Genomic DNA, 13781 nt, shown 5'->3' with positions numbered 1-13781 from the left:
AACAAACAACTGATATACTCCCTGATCCGCAGAAATCCACAAGTGCCCCACGACGATCTCCCATGGAGAACAGCAGCATCAGCTGATGCGACCGCTCTCTAGGGGCTCCGGGAGGTAGGTATCCTTCCGTACTGTATTCCTCCGCCACTGTAACAAAATAGTCCCTAGTCTCACTTTTGGCATTGCTGTGTGAGAAAGTTCCCACGCAGCTTTTGCCATAAAGTGAGACCAGTGAACTATAGTAACCTCTCAGTGATGCAGTGCAGGAGATCGTCGTGGGACACTCGTGGATTTCTGCGGATCAGGGAGTATATCGCTTGTTTGTTATTTTAATATTTTTTAAAGATGACACTGGCTTCGGGGATCAAAGTGACAAGTGATGGTGAGTATGTACTCTATGTTATATGTACTGTATGTCTATATGTATGTATTGTATGAATGTATGAATGTATTGTATGTAGTATTTATGTAGTATGTATGTATGTATGTATGTTGTATGAATGTAGTACATATGTAGTATGTATATAGTATGTATGTATGTTGTATGAATGTAGTATATATGTAGTATGTATGTATGTATGTTGTATGAATGTAGTATATATGTAGTATGCATGTATGTATGTTGTATGAATGTAGTATATATGTAGTATTTAGTATGTATGTATGTATGTATGTATGTTGTATGAATGTAGTATATATATAGTATTTAGTATGTATGTAAGTATGTATGTTGTATGAATGTAGTATATATGTAGTATGTTTGTATGTATGTATGTTGTATGAATGTTGTATATATGTAGTATGTATGTTTTTTTTTTACATTCAACACATTAGCCGGATGATGGGACTACTACTGTCCCATCATTGGCTAATGTGTCAATCACTGTCATTGTAGCAGGCATAGCCCGATGGGACTTGTAGTCCCATCGGACGATGCATGAACACACACAACCCCCGGCAGGCTCGCACAGACCCCCAGCAGCCCGCACAGACCCCCGACAGGCCCGTACAGACCCCCAGCAGCCCGCACAGACCCCGGCAGGCCCGTACAGACCCCCGGCAGGCCCGTACAGACCCCCAGCAGGCCGGCAGAGACCCCCGGCAGCCCGCACAGACCCCGCACGGGCCCCCAGCAGCCCGCACAGACCCCTGGCAGCCCGCACAGACCCCCAACAGCCCGCACAGACCCCCGGCAGGCCCGCACAGACCGCGCATGATGATGCGCACAGACCGCACATCATGATGACATCATTTCAGCAGCCAATCACAGCCACAACACTGGCTCATTGCATTATGGGAACTTCCGATTCTGGTATCCGATATTGTAAAAATATCGGTACTCGGTATCGGAATTCCGAAACCCGATATTTGCTGTATCGGAATGCTCAACACTAGTCACGTATCATCCAATTGTAAACTTTAACCAGCCACTCTTTTACATGGACGCCAAGGGCCACGGACCGGGTCACCGCTGCTGTGACACTTCCCTCTGAGATACCGGCCCGGTACCGAGTACCCCACTGCCCTGGCGGGCGATCCATTAACATCACCACATTTTTTCCATTTGGGGCCATTTGAAAGGTCAGGCAGGGTATAGTAACAAGCCATAAACTTTACAGGCACTCCGAGAGAACATACAGGAACATACAGTGAGAATACAGGCTATGACCCCAGATGTTCCAAGGAACACATTCAACAATATGGAACGGGGCATGCAGGTGTGCTTGGATGCAAATAGTGGACATTTTCAATACCAATTTCTCATGAACCAAGGTTATGTATAGTCCAAATTTCAGTACGATAGATTGTCTCTTATAGACGTTACAGCAATTTTTCAGGGTGAAGTAGTGAGTGAATCATCCTATACAATACATAGCTTGCTTATCTGTCAAAAAGTGAAATATTTGTAGATGCTAAGTTTACCATAGTAAAGTCAAACCTTGCGTAAACAGAGATTTCTGTGTTATTGTCTTTCATTAGGCAGCACTGTTGTTTGCATGACAAACAGTGAACCTCAGACTCAACAGAATACAATCAGAAGCAGGATAGATAGAGGCTGCTTAACCCCTTCTGCCTCATAAGGTTGCAACGTACTGCACAAGGCTTCAGAATCACAGAATTCTTGTTACCAGCCCCATTGGCAACGGTGTCTATCTTTTGTGCCCCACTGCAGCGTGGCTACGTTTGACCCTGAAATTCTACAAAACTGCTGCCGTTTTTTTGGCTACAAAAGCTTCTCTAGGCCCTAACTGGGTTAGCATTTCTGGTGACGTGAAATGGAGGCTCTGACACAGAGACGCTACGATGAATTCATTATGTTCTGTGCACCTCTTAATGAACTCAGCACATCATACTGCAGGGAATCGCTAATTAAAAAAACAACATAAGAAAAATCCTCCAATTGGTACGTATAAAATAGAAATTTTATTGAATCATATTTTAAAATATTCTAAAAAGGGATAACAATACAAACAAAAAAAAGAAAAAAAAATAGTGAAAAAATAAGCAAACATTAAGCAGATGGAAAAATTACGTCCAATAATAATGGTAAATGTACGACAGCTTGCAATAGTATCCCAGAATAAATAAATAACAGCAAAATGTTTACAAAATATGCCAGGAAAAATAAAACACTGCAAGTAACTGGAGGTTCTAACACATCAAACTGCATATACAATGTGGGTTTTAATCATCTAAGAAACAGGAACCCATGTGAATAAAATCATGAGATATACAAAATGGTAATAGTTAAGCTAATTCAATTTCTTTGCACATCATGCCCGGTCAGTAAGAGGACAAAATATGTAAAGTGCATGACAATAATTAAAAATATATAATATCTCTAATTATAGAATAATCATAGTTACCCCCGTAGGGGAGACAGTGTAACCCCTACGCTGGCCTCCAACCATCCCCACCTGACAAAATCATAGCTTTCTTTTGCCCATTCTGGAGACTCAACAGAAAAATATCTAACCCTCTCAGACGAAGGTACACTGCAACCTGGAGCAACAAGTTACCGTCATCTTTTAATTCCCTGTATCTACTAATCACCCCTAGTAGGTCAGGTACAAGGTGAGCAAATGCACAACTCTTTTCAAAGCCACTGGATTTCTGACACCCAGTCAAACTCTATCTAGTAATACCTCAAACTATACAATAATCGAATCCTAAAAAAATTCTTAAAAATTACTTATGAGTGCTGTAAACGCCCCAATTTTTAGCTTGTCATGATCAATTCTACCTGGGAACTCGTTACTTATCAATGCAAGATCAGGAAACACCAATGTACATTAGAGACCTTAACCACTTTCCAATTTTCCTCTGTGCAGTTGCCGAGAGTGGTAGACATGCCCGAACTTCAGTCCGGTTACACTCTGGCACTTTACAGGAAAACAATGTCCCACTCCCAGTGTCTGTCAGGTGTGGGGTGCATCACACTCACTTGTATGCCACAGGCCTCCGCTGTCTCCAGGCCTCCATCTTCAGGAGCTGCCTTGCACAACTCATGGGACACCAAGCTCATTGCAACAAGCAAATGTTTACTGGTCAGTTCAAGTTCATCAAGTTGTAACATGTGGGACAGGGCACAGCCCTGCATATTCCTTACTTCCTTAGCACCACACATCTTCGGCGCTACCACTCGTTCCTCTTGGACTATCCTTAAGTCCACTGACTTCATCAGCCCCAGAGACTTTCTGTCCAGTTCCACAGTACACCAGGGACCAGCCACCTACCCTTCACAAGAGTCCATGTCCATCTTCCCCTGTACGCTAGAGGACATAATGCGCCCATCAGCCCCCACACTGAGCCTTGGGCTCCTGACATTACCAAAAAGTCCACAAAGGGATATCAGTACGGCCTTCCACTGCCTCGAATGATTAGTACATGCTGGCCCTAGCAGCCCAGTGTACTTGACCTTGTCACTGTACTTCCCTATCTAACAAATACCAGGAAGTCAGTCCCTTTTCTAACCTCACTAACTCCCCCTCACTGTGGGCTAGCCCCAAGCATTAACTATATTTTATATCAGTATATACTACAACAGTCCTATGCTTATCCTATGCACATTCTGCACTATACAATACTCACACTGAATGTGAACTCTTCCCATTACTTAAACACTGCACATTACCATAATACAATACATTTCAATTCACATGACACAATAAATGTATGAAATCTCATGATACTATACACACTACGCGATTGTCATCTTCAGGGAGAGAAACAGCAACACAGTCCATGCCCGCACACCTCAGCAAAAGGCTTTCACAGCATCAAACTACAAGCTCAAAGCCGTGTTCTTTGCTCAGCCTAAATGAATTAAAAAATGCCCAATGATCCATGCTATTAGAAAACCAACCAAACCTGAAAAACCATGAAGACCTTAATGAAACGGAAAAATCATTCACCCTGCCACTCAATCTGTGAATAAATCCAGTCCAATGCAATGTTTCTTTCCCGAAACCTCAATAAAATGTTATTGTTGCAGCATATGAAAGGGTGTGAACCAAGCAACAGCTCATCTTGTCATCTGGTGAGAGGAGAACCTAATTCATATACTAAGAAATATCTGCCTGTTGATTGCATTCTGGAAAAATTACCAACTATACCAACCAGGCACATGTCTGTTTCCATCTAAAAAAAAACTTTTTGTTGCGTTTTTTCTGCTGCCTTTTTATGCAAATTAAAAGACGCTTTTTACAGTATCAGCAAAAGCTGTGAGACTTCAGATATCTCATGCAAACACATTGGTTTTATTTTCCAGACTGATTTGGAAAATTGCTGTTTTTTTTTTAATTTGCAGCTTGTCAATTATTTCAGCATTTCTGCAGCTTTTTCACTGTAGAAAGCAATAAGACGTGCAAAAACGCTGAAAAAAAGATTTTGCTGTGTTTTTGGTAAATAAAACTAACTTTATTAAACATGTACTGTGTACTGTAGACAAATGTCACATGCAATCTGCACCAAAACCTGCTTTTTGAAAGCAGCTTCTTTGAGCATGTCAAACTGAATCAATATAAAAAAGGTGAGGAAAAAAAGACATGTGAAAAACAGGGATCATCTTAAGAAAATAAACATTTATGTATTGATAATCAAGCGATAAAAGGCATACAACATAGAGTATAAAAGCAATTAAAAATGCCCCAAAGATGGGGATTAACAAGGCATAATCTTTGACCTGCTCATAATGGAGCTAATGTCAAAACCTTAATAATAAACTCTTAATATCAGTAAGCTCTCTATATCTATTCTATTATTTCTAAACACTGTTTTTCGGTGATTCCATTGTATCCCCGTTCATACTGCACCCACACACACAAATGATACACCATTTGAAAGGTAAACTTGCCCCCTTCAGCAAGAGAATAGCCAAACAAACCCCACATCCACGATTTGAACACAAAATACAGTTTGAACATTAATTTTCATAAACCTGCAGTAAGGAAAAATGACCTGCAGGTGGCACCACAGTACCCCAAAGCACACTACCAACACATTTGTAAACATGCACTGCTTTTTCACTGATTACTTCGCCCCACACACACACATGATATACCATTTGAAAGGTAAACTTGCTCCCTTCAGCAAGAAAACAGCCAAACAAACCACACATTCACGATTTTATCACTAAATACAGTTTAAACATTCATTTTCATAAACCTGCAGAAAGTCACAATGACCTGCAGGTGGCACCTCAACCAGAAAACATTTCTTGGCCTCTATTTATCAAAACAATTTATTATATTACCAATCTACATATATAAATACCTGTCTGTGTTCGTCAGCTCATGAAATACATTTACATTTGACCATTTGCGTTTTCTGAAATTACCTGCGCCCCCGACAACCAATGTGAGAAAATTTTGCATGGGCCAAGCTAGTATTTATATAATACAGTTGTGGCCAAAAGTATTGACACCCCTGCAATTTTGTCAGATAATACTCAGTTTCTTCCTGAAAATGATTGCAATCACAAATTCTTTGGTATTATTATCTTCATTTAATTTGTCTTAAATGAAAAAACACAAAAGAGAATGAAGCAAAAAACAAAACATTGATCATTTCACACAAAACTCCAAAAATGGGCCAGACAAAAGTATTGGCACCCTCAGCCTAATACTTGGTTGCACAACCTTTATAACCAAAATAACTGCGACCAACCGCTTCCGGTAACCATCAATGAGTTTCTTACAATACTCTGCTGGAATTTTAGACCATTCTTCTTTGGCAAACTGCTCCAGGTCCCTGATATTTGAAGGGTGCCTTCTCCAAACTGCCATTTTTAGATCTCTCCACAGGTGTTCTATGGAATTCAGGTCTGGACTCATCGCTGGCCATCTTAGAAGTCTACAGTGCTTTCTCTCAAACCATTTTCTAGTGCTTTTTGAAGTGTGTTTTGGGTCATTGTCCTGCTGGAAGACCCATGACCTCTGAGGGAGACCCAGCTTTCTCACACTGGGCCCTACATTATGCTGCAAAATTTGTTGGTAGTCTTCAGACTTCATAATGCCATGCACACGGTCAAGCAGTCCAGTGCCAGAGGCAGCAAAGCAACTCCAAAACATCAGGGAACCTCTGCCATGTTTGGCTGTAGGGGCCGTGTTTTTTTCTTTGAATGCCTCTTTTTTTCTCCTGTAAACTCTATGTTGATGCCTTTGCCCAAAAAGCTCTAATTTTGTCTCATCTGACCAGAGAACATTCTTCCAAAACGTTTTAGGCTTTTTCAGGTAAGTTTTGGCAAACTCCAGCCAGGCTGTTTTTATGTCTTGGGGTAAGAAGTGGGGTCTTCCTGGGTCTCCTACCATACAGTCCCTTTTCATTCAGACACCGACGGATAGTATGGGTTGACACTGTTGTACCCTCGGACTGCAGGGCAGCTTGAACTTGTTTGGATGTTAGTCGAGGTACTTTATCCAACATCCGCACAATCTTGCGTTGAAATCGCTTGTCAATTTTTCTTTTCCGCCAACATCTAGGGAGGTTAGCCACAGTGCCATGGGCTTTAAACTTCTTGATGACACTGTGCACGGTAGACACAGGAACATTCAGGTCTTTGGAGATGGACTTGTAGCCTTGAGATTGCTCATGCTTCCTCACAATTTGGTTTCTCAAGTCCTCAGACAGTTATTTGGTCTTCTTTCTTTTCTCCATGCTCAATGTGGTACACACAAGGACACAGGACAGAGGTTGAGTCAACTTTAATCCATGTCAACTGGCTGCAAGTGTGATTTAGTTATTGCCAACACCTGTTAGGTGCCACAGGTAAGTTACAGGTGCTGTTAATTACACAAATTAGAGAAGCATCACATGAATTTTCGAACAGTGCCAATACTTTTGTCCACCCTCTTTTTTATGTTTGGTGTGGAATTATATCAAGTTTGGCTTTAGGACAATTCTTTTTGTGTTTTTTCATTTAAGACAAATTAAATGAAGATAATAATAACAAAGAATTTGTGTTTGCAATCATTTTCAGGATGAAACTGAGTATTATCTGACAAAAATGCAGGGGAGTCAATACTTTTGGCCACAACTGTACATACGGTAATTGTGAAGAATATTGGAAATATCATTTTATTTTCACAATCATTTGCATCTTATTTGGCATGGGGTTATAAAACCCCCTTCCTTTGTTCAGCTATAACAGGACACCTAGCTCCGCAGAGTGCACGCTGGTTTCCAGGGTAAACAGCGGGTATCTAAGAGCTGTGCGGCTCTTAGATACCCGCTATTTACGTTAGATACCAGCTCCCAGCATTGCTGATCATTGGTCTCTCGCTGTCACACGCAGTGATGCGCGCTGGCCAGCAGAAGACCAATGATCAAAAAATGGCCCAGGACGATCCTGCACGATCAGCAATACCCGGCTGGGGGGGCCGGTCGCTGATGCGTGCCACACACAGAGATGTCGCTGGCGAGATCGCTGTGGCTCCACAAAATCAGCGATCTCACTAGTGATCTCGCTGTGTGTGACGGGGCCTTTACTCTTTTGCTGTGACCTTGATGGCATAAAATGTCAATATGAAAGCCTCAGATAAGGGCCTGTGAGCCCTGCAGGCCAAAGAATCTTAGACTGTGCTTTTAAACTTCAAGAACGCCTTTATACTTGTATGATTATGGTTGCAGAGTGTTACTGGGTATGGGACTTCCAATTCCAAAAGCATATTCTACTGGCCTCTAAAGTGACTATCCAACCTGGAATGCAAATATGACTACACAATTCATAAGTATAGTCTCCCTAATTGGTGCCCTCCATTTGCCTCCCGCTCCGCCCTCTGCTCAGATCAGTGTTCCGTTCCTCATGCTCCCTAGAAGGCCATTGCAGTACCATGGTGTGTGCACTGGCTTGTCTAAACCATGATTTGCCTGTCTTGTACGATTAGATAGGTTGGACTGAGTTCAACAGTGTGTCACTAGATACTGGAATCCTAGGTGTGCAGAGTGCAGGGCAGTGAGCAGAGAGGTTTGGTACTGTGCAGAACATAGAGATCCTACACTACACATAGCGAGAGGTAGACAGTGGCAGACCCCGCACTACAAATGTGGAAGACGTGAAATGCACATGGAGTGCAGGTAGAAAATTGCCCTCCTGCTCACTACACATAGAGCAAAGATAGAGAGTGACATACTTGCAATACACATAGAGGACAGGTAGAGAGACACCAACCTTTCAATTTCAAAGGCCTATTGCATGAGTTTTAGAACCTTTTCTACCTTTACTATCACCCATAATCTGTTCAAATCTATTGAGAAACAATCATTTTGAGGGAGAAAATAAAAATAACAAAACTAAAATAATATGGTTGCTTACTGTAAATATGAACACCCTTTTATAACTGGGGATGTGGTTGTGTTCAGAATTAGTCAATCATATTTACACTCATGTTAAATAGTAGTCAGTACATGACCACCACCATTTACAGTTATTTGGATTAGCCACATACAAAGTTTAGCCGTTTTAGTAGAATTTTCTTGATATTTTCTTAGCTGCATTCTAAAGCAAAAGCCATAGTTTGTAAAAATGCAAAAAAAGACTTTTTAATGTTCAAGCAATATCAACTTTTTGAATGCCCAAGTGACCTTAACCTATCTGGCTAGGGGAAACAGGATGGTAAGTATTGAAAACCAGCAGCTCTCATAGCAAAGTGGGCTAGTTCTTGCGCTGGTTCAATCTAATAACCCAGAAGTCCATGAGATTGGTGCTCAGTATGTGTGCTGGAGAAAGAACACAGTGCAGGTAAGACTCAACCTGTCTGTTTAGATGCTGAAACTGTGTTTGGTGATGTGTATAAGTTTGTTGCACTGACAGATGAACCGTCTGGTCCATAATTCAGGGTGATTCATTCACTGCTTTAACAGGAAAAATTACTGTAACTTCTGAAAAAGACGATGTATGCTTAAATTTGGACAGTACATACCTTGTTTAATGATAAACTGATATTTTAAAGCAGGTGTTGAAAATGTCCACCTTTCGCATCCAAGCACGCCTGCACATGCCGTTACATATTGCTGAATGTCTGGGGTCGTAGCCTGAATTTCTCGCTGTATGTTCTCTCTAAGTGCCTGTAATATTCTTGGCTTGTTACTGTACTCCTAGCCTTTCAAATGGCCCCAAAAGAAAAAATCTGGAGGTGTTAGTTTAGATTATCTTCTTGGCCATAGTCCCTAGGAGATTACTCTGTAAGCAAAGAAGGCTTTAATACACGGTTTGTACGAATTTCGACTTCTAAACTTCTTAAGAAACTCAAATGTCATCTCTTTAAGGACTCAGTTTCCCAATGAGTTTTAACAATGAAAACATGCTCCTCCAAACTGTATCTCTACATTGCTAGCAAATGAAGAAGGAATTTGGCAGGAGTGAAATGCAAGCACCACACATAAACTACTGATGCACAGAAAGGCGTGCAGCCAATCTATCTTGTAGTAGAGACGACCAGCGGGGCGACAAGTCAGCAAGGTCACTTGGCGCAAGGATGTTTCTTGTTGCTGTGGTTCATTGCATTCTCACTTCTAATGAACCAAAGTTTGTACAGTCCACATTTTAGAACAGTCAACTGTCCCTTTTAGAAGTTAAAAAAAAATAGATGGAAAACATATTATGCTTGTTGGATGGATATTAATACCATTCAATAAGAAAGTAAGATCACTGTATTACACATCACCCAAGGCATATATATGGACAAAGTCAGGAAAAACTGTATAACTCATAAGAAAACCATTCAAAAAAGAAGAAAAAACAGTCACAGATATAAACAGAGATAAAATAATGATAATGCCTTATGTAAATTATAATTGTGTCAGCAGTGCTCATATATGGCAAGGAAAACTCACTACACCCTTAAATTTTAATATTATAGGCAGACATATATGTAAACATACCTTACAGGAAAATTGTCAATGCTTCACGTGGTCCCCAGCCCACCCCGATGCGCGTTTCGAAGAAACTCCTTCCTCAGGGGGCGTGGTCACACCAGCCCTGCGCATAAATGCTGGTTTTTGCTGCTATATTTTATCTCTTGTGCCTTTTGACTGATCTGCTACTGAATAAAGATTTTTGATAATTTTTTCTATTACCTTAGACTGTATGACTGTTTTTCTTCTTTTTTGAGTGGTTTCCTTTTAGAAGTTACAGTAATTTTTCCTAGTAAAGTAGAGTGAAAAATCCTGAATCATATATAATATTGGTGTTGTTGACATGGTTATTTGTAAAATTGTTAATTTTGTGAAAGAAAATTGCACAGTGAAATTAAGTATGGTTTGATAATTTTAAACAATTTAGTCCTTTCTGACAATTTGTTCCTTTATGACCTGCCCTGCACAGGAAAACGCATGCAGACAAGTATTGACTCTGAGGGGTCCTCTGGTCATAAAGCCAACCACAGAAAAATATGACATCAACCAGAAATGGCAGGGTTCACGTAAGGCTATGTGCCCACGTTAGCGTTTTAAAACTGAGAGAAAACCGGACCTTCTTCCCAGAAAACGCACTTTTTTTTCCGCGCATTTTTTGCATAAAAGTCACGCGTTTTTTATGCGATTTTTCCGCGCGTCTTCTGGACTCATAGGAAACAGATAAAAACGCGGACTGAAGCAGAAAATAATGAGCATGCTGCGTTTTTAGCCGCTAAGCGTTTCCTATGCGGAAAAAAACGCATCAATTGGCGCAAAAATGCATTAAAATGAATGGGATGCTTATTTTAAGCGTTTCTGATGCGTCTTATTCGGCACAAATGCTTCAAAAACGCTTAAAAAACGCAACGTGGGCACACAGCCTAACAGACAAAAAGGATAATTCTACAACATGTAATATCAGTTTGACATGTATATGTCTGCAATTTGACATTTTTAACAAGTGTGGCAAAACAGAAATGCACATGTCAATGTCTCAAATTATAGGACTATGTAAAAACTAATGCCAGGAGATGGGAACACTATCTAAAATGCTGCTAATGACCATAGTATAGTTATTTGGTTTACTGTTGCCATAAAGGAAAATTGGATAAAACCGCATCCATGCCGAATCTGGTCTTTTACTGTATATTGGATTTGCGGCAGCGCTGTTTTACATCCACTTTTCACCTCCAAGTTTGTTTACATAATAGAAAATTGAAATAGTTATACAAAAACTAAAATATGTGCAACTGTGTTTTTGTTTCCCCTTTTTTTTTGGGGGGGGGGCAGAGGGATATTTTTGTCGTACAATTCTCCTACCCTTACCAAACTATAATTAACACTAAAATAAAAGGGTTGCTACGCACTATGGCTACAGACATGGCAATTTGTGGCAACAGCCATCAGTACTGTTGTGGCACCAACAATTGTTAAATGAGACTAGTCAAACATAACACTGAAACAGGGCTGACTAGTCTGTGGAAACTAACGCCCCATCAACTAGTCAAAGCCTAGGAAAAGGGGACATTATAAATGCTTTTTTTATATCTCGTTTTCACTGACTAACGTTATACAGAGCTGGTTTGGCAGGTAATTTACTTAAACATAGGTGAATGCTGCTGGGTTGAAGGGCATGGGGGACCTGAGCGGTTAACTTTAAGGAAAAGAAAAAAAAAAGGTTGTGAAGTTGCTAGATATATGTTCAACAACAGCAGAAAATATGGTCATGGGGCATACGATAACTAAAGTAGACAATGAAACCAAGGTATTCAAAAGGTAAAAAGACATAGTTACTTACTGGTAACGGGATTTCTCAGAGCCCATGATGGCACCACGGAGAGAGAGGGGATCCACCCTTCAAGAACAGGAAACCAACAGATAAAAAGGGCGGTATCTCTCCCGCATCAGTTGTTTACAGCATGAGAAGACCTCCAGGTTAATAACACAATATTCAACATTACTATGAAGCTTAACAGGAACACCATGTGACTACATATAAATAACAAAAAATAAGGGAAGGGAGGGAATGTACGGGTGCCATCATGGGCTCTGAGAAATCCCGTTACCGGTAAGTAACTATGTCTTTCTCCTTCCCCAATGACAGCACCAAGGACATAATTGCAGAGAAATGTATCATTAGGGAGGGACCACCGCTTCCAGAACCCTTCTCCAAAAAGTAAGGCCTGAAGAAGAGGTTAGGTCCAGCTGATAGTGATTGAAGAATGTAGAGGGAGAAGACCACGTCGCAGCTCTACATATCTGATCTATTGAGGCACCGGCTCTTTCCGCCCAGGAGGCTGCTATTGCCCTTGTCAAATGAGCTTTTAGTTTCTCAGAAGCGGCCTCACCACGTGAGCAGTGTGACAGGGTGATGGCGTCTTTTATCCTTCTTGCCAATGTGCTTTTAAAAGCTTTTTGCCCCTTTATTGGTCCCTGAAAGCACACAAAGAAAGCCCTATCCTTCCTGCACTCTTGTGTGGCTGCTAGTGTTTGTAAGTCCCTTTCTCCCTTGTTCTTGGGGTGGGGGCTAAAAGAAGGGAGATCTCCTGAGATCTATAGAATCGTGACACCACTTTTGGTAGGTAGGCTGGGTCGATTTTAAGAATAACTTTATCCTCCAAGATATGTGTGAAGCAAGGGCCTGCAGATAATGCCTGGATGTCACCAACTCTACGAGGTGACGTGAGAGTTAGTAAAAGTGATGTCTTACAGGTCATGATTCTCAGCAAAATATCTGCCAGGGGTTCAAAGGAGGTTTGGTTAGGGTTGTAAGGCCTCAGTTTATATTCCAAGGAGGAGGATTCCAGGTGGGGATGGGTCTAGACCTAGCCAATGCCTTGATGAATCTGAATATCCACCGATTCCTAGCCAGGCTGCAATTGTATAGGGCCCCTAATGCTGCGACTTGAACCTTCAAAGTGCTTGTAGTCAGGCCCTGTTTCAACCCCTTCTGTAGAAATTCTAAGATAGTTCTTAGTGGAACCCCTCCTTCTACCCTGGAACCTGAAGAAAAACGGAACTATCTTCATGTTTTCCCATAAAGTTTGGTGGTTACGGTTTTCCTACTTTGTAGCAACAGGGAGATTAAATTTGGGGAAAACCCTTTATCCCTTAGGACAGCCCTCTCTAATTCCAGGCTGTTATGTGCAAGTTTGTTACCTGAGGATGAAGAACAGGTCCCTGGGAAAGAAAGTTCGGAAGCTCCGTAAGTACCCAGGGGTCAGAGATGGACATTATCCTCAGCCAAGAAAACCATGTCCTCTTTGGCCAGAAGGGGGCTATTAAGATCACTTTTGCTCTGCCTTCCCAGATTTTCCTCAGAACCGACGGAATCAGGGCAATGCTTAGGTTAGATGGTGGTCCCATGGAATCATGAAGGCATCTAA

This window comes from Dendrobates tinctorius, unplaced genomic scaffold (genome assembly GCF_039654945.1).
Source record: "Dendrobates tinctorius isolate UK_male_01 unplaced genomic scaffold, ASM3965494v1 ptg000057l, whole genome shotgun sequence".
Taxonomy (NCBI): Eukaryota; Metazoa; Chordata; class Amphibia; order Anura; family Dendrobatidae; genus Dendrobates; species Dendrobates tinctorius.
Note: the sequence above shows the minus strand (reverse complement) of the source record.